Raw genomic sequence first — 12,733 nt, 5'->3', positions numbered from 1 at the left:
CTACCTGTGATGAAACGACAACAGGTGACCAACCATGCAGTGCACTACTCAACTGACCTACTTTATAGGTTTGGACCTGAATCAAAATCTCATGGAGGAGAAACTCAGCTAGCGAAATCCTCCCATTGCTCCCATATAGAAGCAACTAAAAGTTTGACCTTACCACAAATAACTATCCATTAGACATATTGTAATTACAGCTCTGATTTTATTTACCTTGGCCAAAATTTTCAAACATTTTCCAAGAAAAGTGGCACAATTTTCAGGTATACTGAACAGCCACCCACAAAACACATTGAAGTCAGTGGGAGCTGCAGGTGCTCAGCAGATGCTCTGAAGTTACTTATATTTAGGGCCCTTAACGTGGGTTTAGGAGTCTAACTTTAAGCACTCATGTATGCAAATAATAAGTACACTCTTTGATATAATATATGCAAAAATGGCCTGGAAACCCTCCTTAGAGAGGAACATCCACTTTGCTAAATTTGAGACTAGAAAATGGTGTGCATTTAACAAAGTTTTATAACCATTTGAAAATACTGTACTGACCATAAGCAAGCAGTAGAAAATTTAATTGTCTGAAATAGGCATGTCTCAGGGGACATGATTAATTGTAGTGGAAATGTTCAATTGCTTGTAACTTTGCAGGAAATTCCCTTCTGGGCTCTGAAACTTTACATGCTTAGTCATAGCTTAATGGAGCGTTTTCTTGGAAAGTTCAGCTGTTTTTGAGTTATATAAGTGGGAATAAAAAGACTTTTCGGGACTTAACTAAAAAATGGCTGATTCTGACATTGGCATACATTCAGAGTAACTCCTTTGATTTCTGGGTTTACACCAGAGTAACTAAGATCAGAATATGGTCTTAGACATCAAATTTTAGATGTGTCTAGTTCTCAGTGAGGAAGAGAGTCTGTGGCAAATTGTGGGGAAAAAAATGAAAGAAATATAAATTTAAAAGTGATATGTATTTATTAGGGAAATATAGCATTTATAGCATAGCATAATTTTTATTCACATAGCTCCCTTTGACACTATAAATGTGGGTTAATCTCAGAGGTACCACTGGGGTTTTAGGATCTTCCTACACAGACAATCAGTGCCTTCACTTCTTAGGATTGGGTGATATTCTGTAATAGCTGTTCCACATAGCTCCCTATGTGCACACTCTTATTCCTCACTAAAGCTAGGTATACACTGCACACCACTGGTGGTGGCATGTTGGGTATAAGTAGCTAAACTCTGCAGTGAAAAGCAGGCTGGGTCCACACCGCAGCGTGCAGCTGGATGTGTCAGTGAAAGGCTCTGGGGAGAGACTGTGGTGAAAGGTTCTGGCAGTGGGACACTACACTGCTAAAATTAGCTGTGAGGTGGGGGAGACTCTGCTTGGGTCTGTAGAGAGTTGTGTAGGATACATACCCACCGGCTTCAGGCATGTTTTTACCTGTGCCTCACTGGCTACACTGCTATGTATCCTTGTGCTACGGGTGCATGTACTGAAAGTACTCTACACACCTTGGGGAGTGCCTTTGTGCAGTTTAGCTTAATCCAGCCACAAAGTAGGTTAAACTACAAAAAGACACTCTTCGGGCTTGGCTACATTTGCAAGTTAGAGCGCATTAAAGCAGCCCCAGGTGCACCAACTCCAGATGTGTCCACACTGGCAAGGCACGTAGAGCGCCTGGATTATCTGCAGCTGCAGCACTCCCGGTAATCCACCTCCATGAGACGCATAAAGCTTGCTGCGCCCCGGCTGAAACGTCCGGGTGTCAGTGTGAACGAGGTGTTGCATTACTGCGCTATAATTGGCCTCCGGAAATGTCCCATAATTCCCTGAAGTCAAGTGGCCACTCTTGTCATTGTTTTGAAATCGGCTGTAGGAATGCGGATATGCCCTTTCAAAGCTCTGTTTCTGACAGCCGGCTGCTTATCTGCTCTGGGACAAAGCAGCCATTTCTGTGGAATGCTGCTTGCTGTGAGTGTGTGTCTATGTGTGAGAGAGAGGTGGGGAGGCAGGTTTGCTGCTGTCTGATCTTACTGGACAGCATGCTGACACACTCTCAGCCCCCCAAAACACCGACACACATCACACTCCCTGTCACACTCCACTCCCGCCCCCCATTTGAAAAGCACGTTGCAGCCACTTGCACACTGGGATAGCTACCACAGTGCACTGTTCTCTGCGGCGTTGCAAGAGCTGTGGCCATGCCAATGCACTTGCAGCTGACCGTGTAAACACACGGCAGCATTTTCCCTGCTGCGGTCTCCAAAGGCTGGTTTAACTCCCAGCGCTCCACATCTGCAAGTGTAGCCACGCCCTTAGGATACACTTGCCCTGCAATCTGAGGTGTGACCGCAGGTGCAGTCCTACTTGAACTACCTTTGAGCTAGATAGCTTGAATAACAGTAGTGGTGAAGCTGCGGCAGCTGGGCTCAACATTTCCACCCAGGATCCTGGGTGTACACTCGAGTGGCTAGCCTGTGCTGCTGTGGTTTCACTGCTAGTGTGGTTCAAGCTAGCTAGATCAAAGCGAGCTCTGGAATGCCTACGCGTGCTGCAGTCAGGCCTCTGATTGCAGTTGAGATGTCACCTTAGTTTGGAATAAGAGTGTCCACATGAGGAGCGAGTAAGGAAGAGCAATTGTGCTTCAAATTGATGCAGTAGCTTCACTGTGTCGACAAGCCCTTATCAGGCACCTTATTTAGGTGACGGACAGAACTGGATTAATAGTAAGTAAAATTATGCAGTCATTTTTGTGAATGTTTAGTAGAACTGCATTTTTGAGCATGTTTGCAGCCCTTTTCAGGCGCTTATTAAATGGTTGTTTTCGGTGATTACTCGTATGAGTAAATTCTTACAATCTGGCCTGAATTCTTGAAAACTCCCAGTGAACAGTTCGTGAGAAATCCAAAGGTTAGAACTGGTTCTTGCAAAACATGAGTCCAACATCTTTGAACAGAATACCGATTCTTAAAAATTGGAGTCTATTCAAGGACAATTCATGAACAGGACTAAAATTTCAGGGTAAAGAAAAAAATCACAGAATATACTGTTTGCTGTGAATAGTCTGCCAGCTTTAATTGTGAATTTCCTTCCAATATTAGAAAGTATGCAACTGATTCTCAAGCCCAATTGCACTGCCAGAATGGTCTACAAGGGGCTTTAGTGTAAATGAGAATCAGGCCCTTCATCTGCAGTAAAAATATCTTACTGCAGGCTGTTCCTGAGAAAAACTGAAGGCTTCTCCCTCTGCCAAAATAAGAGCTCATATTTTACCTCCATTTAACTAGAATGTGGGAAACTCTGAGCTGGATCCTGAGATACCTATTAAGGAAATGGGTCCATGATAGAATGTCTGTCACTGAAACAGTATTTCTAGTGTTAAGTGACTTTGTTTTTCACCTTGTCTTTTTTTTTTTTTCAAGCAATCTGGCTAATATTTAATAATTACCATGAGCCTCCATGTGGTATCCCATCCTACTGCTTTAACTAAGGTCCAGATTCTGCTACCTTTATGCATCTTGGGGCAGATCCTCAGTTGGTGTAGATTGTCATGGCTCAACTAACTATAAGACCACTATGACAATTTACACCAGCTGATGCACTCCCCCCCCCCCCGCAATCTCATTTATTTCAACAGGAATGGTGATGGAATAATTTATTATTCAGTATAAGAAATGGTGGCAGAATATGGCCCTAAAAGAACAAAACAAAAACAATTTTGCTAAATCCAGTAAGAGGTAATTACAGCAAGTTTTGAAATGAAAGGATCATATGGGTAACAGGCTTTCAAATTAAGTCAAAAGACAGGAGTAAAAAGTTTGAAATCAAAGAACTTTGGGGTTTTTTTACTCTGATACCTTATGTTGAATAGGTAGATCATTTTATTATTGCAAATACAGTGGCAGTAATCTTTTATTGCATGCAGTGTAGGCCTACAGCATTAAGTTGGTATTAAATTGCATATAGTTTAATATATCTGTACAACACCTTTAAACAAGCTTCTCTAGGCAGGAAGGTTATCTGTCTTATAAATCTATTATTCCATTGTACATCTTGATAGCCTAGCATTGCTCCTAGCCATGTTTAAGCATTAAATAGTGCATTATTATTTCACATAAATCAACCAGAGATGTGTGAATTCATAAATTTTGCATTTGTACAGACAGTATTTTAAACGTTTTATGGCTTCGTGAGATCTCAGAGCAGGAGCCTGTACACAAATCAGCGCCCAGGAAACTTCAATAAAATTTAATATCACAATTACTTCTTTTCAAAGTCACTGCATGCATATTTTAGAAGTATGTTAACAGGGTCTAAAAATAAAAACAAAACTTGCAACAGGGGCCTTGTCTTGCCCTATTTCAGTTGGGGTCTATATCATTACAAAGAACAGTTGAACAGTTTGTCTAATGTTGACTTGGTTAATTACCTATGTCATTGTTTCCATCCCCATCTCTTTTCTTCTAATCTTTTTTTTTTCTTAAACTCTGGCTTTTTGTTTATTTTCACCTTTCATATAAATCCTCCCAGGGCACAATCATGTAATGCATATGCTTAATTTTATGCATATAAGTAGTGTGTCAGTGTAGGCACAAATGTTTGTCTTTTATCAGTACTCTTTTTTTCCTTCAAGAACACCATGTGTGTCCTTACAAAGATGATTTTCTCATACCATGTGCTATAAGTATTATCAGTACAAAAATGTGCTAATGCAACATTAATATTGCACTGTTAAAATCACAAAAGTCAGGAAATGCAAAAAAAAAAAAAAATCTGATGTGTTATGTACATCTTATTACATAAAAAGTAGCTACACATTTAACAAGAAAAACAAGTACAGAAAATACAAAGCAGGCAAACAACTATTGCTATCCAAAACCTAGCTTTCATATTTCTTGACTTCTTGGGCCAAAGTATCAGTATGATATTTATATATTGATAACCTTTCATTGATGCTCATCACCTGATTATCTGAGCTATCCAGGTAAAACACCTGTGGGGAATAGCAGTATTATTATCCTCACTTAACAGATGGGGAACTGAGGCACACTGATATTAAAGGGTAGATGGAGCCATTCTGGTACATCCTCTAGTAAGAGTTGCCCCACACACGGGGAGGCATTCCAAGTGCCTATTACTATGCTCCTTTGTGAGGTAAAGCTTTCAATCTCCTGCATGCCAGGCCAGCACTGCTATCTAATGCACAGGGTGATGGGAGAAGGGGAAACCGTTCTCTGCCTCTTTGGGGAGCCATGTACCTGCATGGCAGTAGGGATGGAGCAGTCCTCACACTACCCAGCCCTTGGAGAATGATGGTCTGCCTGACCCTTACAAGGAAAAGAGGGAAGTCTCCTTATTCCCTCCCTCTCCAGGGTACACCTGTATATAGGAAAGGATGAGGCCATAAGTGGCTTGCCCACAGATCATGGAAGAGGTCTGTTGCAAAGTCAAGAATGGAATCCAGCTCTACTAAGACCTTGTTTTGTGTTTTAGTCTGTCTACTTTTTCTCCCTTAAATACAGTGGGTCCCATCCATTTCCCACTGAAGTGCATGGGAGTTTTGCTATGGACTTCAATGGGAGGAGATCCAATATCATCCTCTCTATGTGTGTAAAACTTGCCTGTGTAATTATTTGACCATGCATTTTTGAACTATTAGCTATGCATGTAAAAGAGAAGATCCTTTGAAAACTTTGAATTCCTTTCAAAGTGTTATAACCCATGTGAAAACCGCCTATGTACTTGTAAATTTTACCATAGCATAACAAGTGTAAAGGTTCATGCTTCAATCATTTTTGCTGAAGCAAAAAGTGGTTAGTTTTTCTTTTCCCTTACAAAGTTAGAACAGTGGTTTTTTTCCCTTCCCATAAATCAAAAATGGCTGAAGGGTTTTGGTCAAATCTTGTAAATATTCCAACTCCAGGCAACAACCAAGCATGGGAAATTATACCCCAAAAGACAGATGCTTTGGAAAGCGATAAGCATGAGAAACTGTTCTGTAACCTTAATGACAACCGATGAGACTGAGCATGTGGCAGAATACTTACCTCCTCTTAATTAATGCTTGCACTGTGTTATGTGTAAAATGTAAAGTTTGGGTTAAATTCTAAAACCTTTACTTTGGTCAAAATTCTGCTCTTGGTAACAGCAGGCAATTCCAACATATTCAATAGATTAACTCCAGATTGACATGGGGGGTAACTGAGAGCAGGCTTGGGACCACTGACTTCAGAGGGAAATATGCCTGAGCCAGGACTGCATAAGGACTGTGGGATTTTTCCCTGAAAAATTAAGGGCTGGAATGTGCTTGTCCCTTTATAAATTCCCAAGGGAAAGGGCATCAGGAGTCTTCCCCTGTGCAGAGGCAGGTAAAATTGCAGTTGTTGCACTTCCCTGAGCACAAGAACTACTCCCTCTTGCTTTCTTTTGGAGAGCTTGTCACTTCCAAGCAGGAAGGGAGCTGCTGGGAGGAAGTGGAGCTAGACACCTTCACCTTCTGCTCTTACACACACCAGGCAGCAAAGCCGGTTTGAGACACAGTGTTGAGCATAGTGCCCTCTCCTAAGGAGTGGCGCAGTAGCAGCGCTTTCCCCGCATACCTGGGACGACAGCTGGCTGGGAAATTGGAATTTCCCATTAAACAGGAATTCGACTTTTCAAAAAAGCGTTTTGTTCCAAATCAGAATGAAAAACTGAAATACGATAAAACTTGATTTGGGACCGTAGAAACATTGCATTTGATACTGTCGGAATGTTTTGTTTCAGTTCATTTTGTTTAGACTTTTATATTACATTAAAATATTACGTCTAATAGATATTCTGTACATAACATTAAATATAATAAATATTAAATTGATGTTATAATATCAATTAATTCTGACTTTGACAGGATAAAGTCAAAATGAAATATTTCAACATTGTTGAAATGAAATGTTTTGACATCTTCCTGTTAAAAAAAATTTCAGTTGACATGTTTGAGTGAAACATTTTGATTTTTACTGCATTGCCTTTTTGACATAAAACTGTTCAATCAAAACTTTTTTGACCAGCTCTGCCTGGGACCTCTTGGAGGGATTATGCTGTTTGAAATCACAGCTGCTCTCCAGGAGATCCCCATGGGTGATGCAGCTCTGTACCGCCTCTCAAGACAGCCAGTGCCTCTCAGGCATAATAATCAATAATCTGGCCCTAATTATTTTTCTTATTGCATTCATGTCACATCAAACCTAACGTCCATAACTAATCTCTTTTTGAGCCCTTCTTTTTTGGTCATTCATTCCTTAGTCTAGGGAAATATTCCCAATTTCTGCAGTTGTTTTGCTACAGAAATACACACCGCCTGTTTAATTCAGTGAAAAACAGATGTCTAGTATGAAAGGAGGGTTCCATTTTCAAATTTCAGTTTGGTGTGAATTGTGAAAATTACCTTCCTGGAGAAAGATCAGCTGTGGATGCATTAACTAGTACTTGATATAAAGCTAACTTGAAAACAGAATATTTATCACCTCTAGCAACTGATTTGGACATTTAAATTACTGTGAAAATACAATTCATTTCCCACCTTAACATAGTGATAGGGTGGTGGAGAGGAAGACCAGAAGTTGTCATATTGCTTGACTGTGCATATGAATTTAACTGCTCGGGAAACAGTTTTACTGTTTTTTGTGTTTTGTTTTTTTTAAAAGGTATTAGACAAAATGGCAAAGGTCTTTCATTAATTAAGAGCATGATCCTGACTGTTTTGTTGTTGGGCAAATGGGAGCAGGATCCAGGACTGAGTCCTAAATGAACTTCTCTAGAAATATGCTTCCACCCCAAGTGACATCTCTTTAAGACCTGTAAAGCTTACTGAAATTCAGTGGAAAGAATCCCATTGTTTTTAGTGGGCCTTAGCTTAGGCTCTTTGTGAAAGTCTATTCAGTCAGAGAATCTGCTTCCTCCAACACTGCTCCAGAGCATGTCTAGGTGTTGTGTGAATTGTGCAATCTCCCATGGAATCCCCTTGCCCATAATGCCCCCAAAATGGCCAAACAACCAAGAGTAGGACTGGTTGAAATTTTTTCACTGAAGCTGTTTTTTGATGGAAAATTCGGTTTTCAATTAAACTAAATTTTTTGTGACAAGCGTCTGTCAATAGGGGAAGATTTTGATTTTGTTGTTGGAAAAACTGAATTCTTGTAAGCTGAAATATTTTGGTTTTTTCAGTGGATATTTTACAGTATTTGAATTACGGATGAAAAATCAGAATTTTTCTATGGAAAATTTAAACAAAAACTTTTCCCCCCACACTTTCTGTAGGAGGAAGATACTTTTTACAACCAGCTATAGCGGAGAGTAGAAAACAGGAAGTAAATGGAAAGGGCAGAAGTGGCAAAAGCCTCATGGAGTTCATGAGTCTTATTGAGGGGGTCTTGGAAAATGTGGGTGGGTAAACATTTGAAGCCTCTTTGTGGGGAAACCCACCACCTCTCTTCCAGGAAATGTTCCCACTTCCTCTAAAAATACAGAAGATTGGCTCTACTGTCCCAGGGCCAAGCTCACTATTGTCCTGTGCACTGTATAATCATATACATCAGGGCAAAATGGGTAAAAAGCCCTACAACCCCTATTCTCTATTCTGTTGCACTCATTTTACATCAGTGTATCTCTGTTGAAATCAATGGAGTTACACTGGTGTAAAATATGTGCAATGGAGTGCAAAGTCAGGCCCTGCCATTCTCATTTGTTAGCATTTTCTGCTTACTTTGCACTGTTGTGAAAGATTACACAAAATGCACTGCTACTATGAAGCAGGTCCCCTGCCCCTTCCTGAAGCGAGGCATACTTTCTGACACTCTCTTGATTACTGGGCAAAGAACAACAAACAAGTTCAAGACTAAGATTAACGATATCAGGAGATCGTTGTCTAAAGATTAATCTTTCCAAAATGATGAGAAAGGGATAGACATAGCTTTTAGCAGCCTACAGCTACAATGAGTAGTAATAAACATTCCCATGGCAGGGCTGACTTTGGAATACTAACATAAACATATCTAGTTATCATCAATAAACACTAATGGTGGTTTTGTGTCATTGTTTTTTTGGCTACTGATGAGTGCTGAAAATGGTGTGGCTTTTTGTTGTTGTTTCAGGAACAACAATTGTGTGCTTTCTTTTTATGTCTGACTATTTAACATTCATTTGTTTGGGTCCATTCTCCCTTTGATGGTATTGCCACTGTCCTCTTTTCTCTTTTGAAAACTTCTATATTATTGCCTGGATTAAAAAAAGAAAAAGAAAAAGATTCATTGTAGAAATTATATTTTCTCAGTTAACCCAGAAGGCATTGTCTTTCCTTTAGCTCTTGTATAACTAAGACTTAGTGTTATGTATATTTTCTGTGTGTGTATGCCATATATTTTAGCAATATATATATATTTATACCACACAAGTGACCCATGTTACCATTACATAAATCCTTTTATTTTTCAAAGGCTATATCTCAGTGATTGATGGCATAGAAATGGTATGTGTAAACAACAATGTATAAATATTCTTTCTTTCTATGTCAGCTCTATTTATACAGTTCTTTTCTATGTCACAAACTTTGAGTTGAAAGGAAACTGGAGATTGTGCTGAGAAGTTGAGACCAGAGTGAAAATTCTAAACAATTTTAAACACATTTATCCAAAGTGTGTAAGTTTTTTCTATTTCTTCAAAATCACTTACGGAAACATCCTAGTTTGAAATCCGATTCTGCTGCTTATTTAATAATCAGTGAGGGGCACATTCCTTAGTCATATCGCAATACCTTACTAGTCATATTACCAATACCTTACTACATGAGTAGTTCCACTAACTTCGATGGAACTCTTTGCATAGTAACAATCTACTTCATATGATTGTTTACGGGACCGACACAACCATTAACTGTTGGTCCCTTGTAAAGTGCACTACACATTATAGTCCTGTTAACAGTGGTTATGTTGGTCCCTTGTATAGTACAATAATATTACAATAAATAAATTCAATATTAAAAATATAGAACTTGATTCTGCTACCAATGATATCAATGGACATTTTACCCTTTACTTGAGTGGGATCAGGCTCCTACTCTCGTATTAATAATACACGTACCCTGCACCAATCAGTCTAAAAACTGAGGGCTTAATCAAGCCACGTGTTGCATGTCTCCTAAAGTTTGAGTGACCTCCACTCTGATTGAAGTTAAGGGAGCTCAGGATCAGGCCTTATGATAGGTAAGACAAAGACATGACAAGGGAGAGCGATTCAGATATGGGGGAATGTGGAGACAGTAATTATTAAAGGCAACCAACATTTCCTAAGGACAGGAAGTACTACCAAAGAGCAGAAAAAAAGCAGGAAAGCTGCAATAGCAGCCACAGAGAGGCAATGCTGCAGACAAGAGTTGGGAGAAATTTTTCAATCCCAACAGGTTTTTTGGTTAAAAAAAATCAGGTTTGGTGAAACCAAAACATTTAATGAATTCATGCTGATTTTGCCGATTTTGGTAAAAACAAAACCTACTTAAAAAAATAGTTTAAAAAAAAATTTTCCCCAAAACTCTTAATTTAGACATTTTTGAAATATTTCTGGTTTTTGGTTCAAAATGACTTTTCATACCAATTTTTTTATTATATTAAAAAATCAAAATATGAAATGTTTTAAATAAAAATGAAATGTTTCAATGTGGATCAAATGAAACATTTTGTTTGACCCAAAAAATAAATGTTATACATAGTTTTAATTTCTGAGTATTTATCTTCCATTGAAAATTGTGTAAACATTTTAAGATGTAATCTGCGATGTGCCTTCCAATAGTGGGTGTGATTTTGATTTGAGGATTTGCTTAATGGTGCCATTGAAATCAATATGGATATTTGCTTGAATAAAAACTGAGTAAAAATGGATTTCAGGGTTTGGCCCCCAATTAGTGTAGACTGTTTTAAAAGTGAAATGCACATTTCACTCTTGCTGCCATTTAATGAAGAGGGGTTTGTGCAGCTTAAAAGTGCTGTGCATCTTCTGTCTTGTAGGAAGCTACAAGTTGTTTTCAAAACCCAACAGGAGGAAATGCCACCTGGAATCAAAATAAAATTGGAAAACAATGTCCAAATCTGTCAAAGCCAACATAAGGGGCCTGATTCATCACTGTGTCCTGTCAGGTTCACACCTGTGTAGTTCCAATGATTTCAGTGGATTTGCACCATTATAAAACTGGAGTAGTGCACTATTAAAATGGGCCCATTGTTTAACAATCATTTCTAATGGAAAAAAGATCTTCACCAGAGCTGTGCAAACTCAAATGTTTTGCTTTTCAGGGATTTACATGGATGCCTCTTGCTTTCAATCAATGTGCGTTGGCAACCATTGAATGCTCCTATGAGTTTCAGAGTCAAATGAGCCCATAAATCTCAAAGTGAAAATTTAAAACTGCTGAGTTTCACCTGGCTTCATGTCAATATAACAGTTTTCACCTGGTTTTTATGCCAAACCAATAACTGGCCAGACTGGCTTAGACAAAGACCTAGGTTCGTTGAAAGATGCATGAACCTTCTCACAAAAACCCAGTCAGAGTTTTGAGTTGGGAATCACTCCTTAAGTTAGAACTGCTTTGGATGACTTTACTACCAAATGTATGTGACATTTTTTTAGTCTTAAAGAGCCCACTGCCTGATTAATTGTATGTAACTTTTCAAAGGTAGTAAGCAATTATATTTTCAAAATATATCTTCCTATTCTTGTAAACTAATTTTATATATTGTTATGGATCATGACTCTCTCATTCTTTAAATTACAACTCATTTATTTGAAGGAATACTTGTCAAAAGAAAGCTGTAAGTACTGATTTAAGAAAGCAGTGTTAAATAATTGAAATGACTGTGATAAAATCGCCTTAGTTTAAACAGACCAGTTTTATCAGTCTGTTTAATGAATTGTGCTTTTATAGGGTGAGATAAATCTAATATGAATTCAAGTGGTTGCACCAGAAATACAGCTCTTGGTGAGATTTCTTCAAAGAATAAGTCAAAGAATTTTTTTTGCCATATGCTGGTATGTTTCATTTAGAAACACTCCACCTGTGGTAATCAATGCAGATGCCTCTCAGGCTCAGAATAGAATTCTGTAAATATTTACATTTTAAGATGTATTGTGTGATATATGTAAGTATCTTAAAAGAATTGGAGAAACTCAAACCCCAGATATTTCTTACTTTTTTGGGGGGTGTATGTATATATGAATTAGAAATCACATTTGTAGCTTAATTATAGAAGTAAAAACAGATACATTTCAGGTGTTTGTGGAAATTAAAATCAACTTGCACACTCATCTAATCTCAGGGTTGCTATTGTTCTATTACTAGAACTGTGATGCAAAATTGATTTGCATTCATTCCAAGCAAATTTGGCAGACTTTGTTTTTCCCATATAATACTAGTTAATGCTAGTTAAGGAGGACTTTTCTCTGTCTTTAATAGACACAGTATATATACCTACTGCACAGTTACAACACTGATCATTGTTTGAAATAAGAGAATCCTGGAACATTTTGGGCCCTGTTGATTGTACTTCTGTGTAATGTTGAAACCCTGTTTGTTTATGTGTGAAATGAATGATTAAAAATATGTACTGAGTCTGTTCTCATTAGAATGATCCACTAAAGGAAGTTTTAGGTCATATGCTCTTCTCTTGGCCAATGCATTCATCCTAAAATCAGCAGAAACATTTT

The sequence above is a fragment of the Eretmochelys imbricata genome, chromosome 2, assembly GCF_965152235.1.
Source record: "Eretmochelys imbricata isolate rEreImb1 chromosome 2, rEreImb1.hap1, whole genome shotgun sequence".
NCBI lineage: Eukaryota > Metazoa > Chordata > Testudines > Cheloniidae > Eretmochelys > Eretmochelys imbricata.
Note: the sequence above shows the minus strand (reverse complement) of the source record.